Genomic DNA, 852 nt, shown 5'->3' on the forward strand with positions numbered 1-852 from the left:
CTCTTTCCTCTGCTACGCAAATGGAATAGGGGCCAATCACATTAATCCACTCGGGGACTACATGGTCTGTGGCTACGCTGGGAGTTTGATAAGCCTCAGTCTACCTGTTTCAAGCCCCCCTGAGCTTGCAACTGAAAGCCCTGTGTGTTCACCAGTCCCCTCCCCCTGGTGGGTCCTGAATTCTAATCATCAGCACAATAAGTGTGCCAAAAATTCGATTCTGCTTTTCAGAGGTTTGAGGCTTAGCTTTCCATAGCCTCTGGCCCTACACAGCTTCAGAATTTGGTAAGTATCTTGAACACAAAATGTGTTGTTTTTAAGGCTCTTCCAGTCCCCAGCTTTGTTCCTCCAGTGTCGTGAGAGCACTAAGCTCAGCTGGCTTCTCTGGTCCCCGGCTACAACCCTCTTGTCTGGGCAATGCTAGGATTCTCAGCCTCTTGCTCAAACCCAGAGTCAGCAAATGCTCCCAGAGGAAACTGTGCTGCAAACTGTCAGCTCACGTCTCTGATTCGCTCTACTTCAAAATTTTAGGCCCTTTAATCCTCTTTCCTTCAGCAATTCTCTAAGGCCTTGTATAAAGACAATTTTTATATTTTATCTGGTTTTTCTAGTTGAGTAGAGCATTGGGCAGCCAGAAGCAACTCCATGCTACTAAAAGTCTCTAATCACTTTTAAAGTGTTTATTTTCTTCCTCTGATCTTTGAAAACTGACTGTCCCCAAGCAGTCAATTTATATTACAACTTAAAAATATATTCCTACTGCTAAGTGAAAAAAAAAAAGCAAACTATGTTATGGCTTATTCCCCATAATCACAACTGTGTATAAAATATGAATACATACTGTCAAAGATT

This window comes from Lipotes vexillifer, unplaced genomic scaffold, assembly GCF_000442215.2.
Source record: "Lipotes vexillifer unplaced genomic scaffold, Lipotes_vexillifer_v1.1 scaffold1129, whole genome shotgun sequence".
In the NCBI taxonomy this organism is placed as follows: Eukaryota; Metazoa; Chordata; class Mammalia; order Artiodactyla; family Lipotidae; genus Lipotes; species Lipotes vexillifer.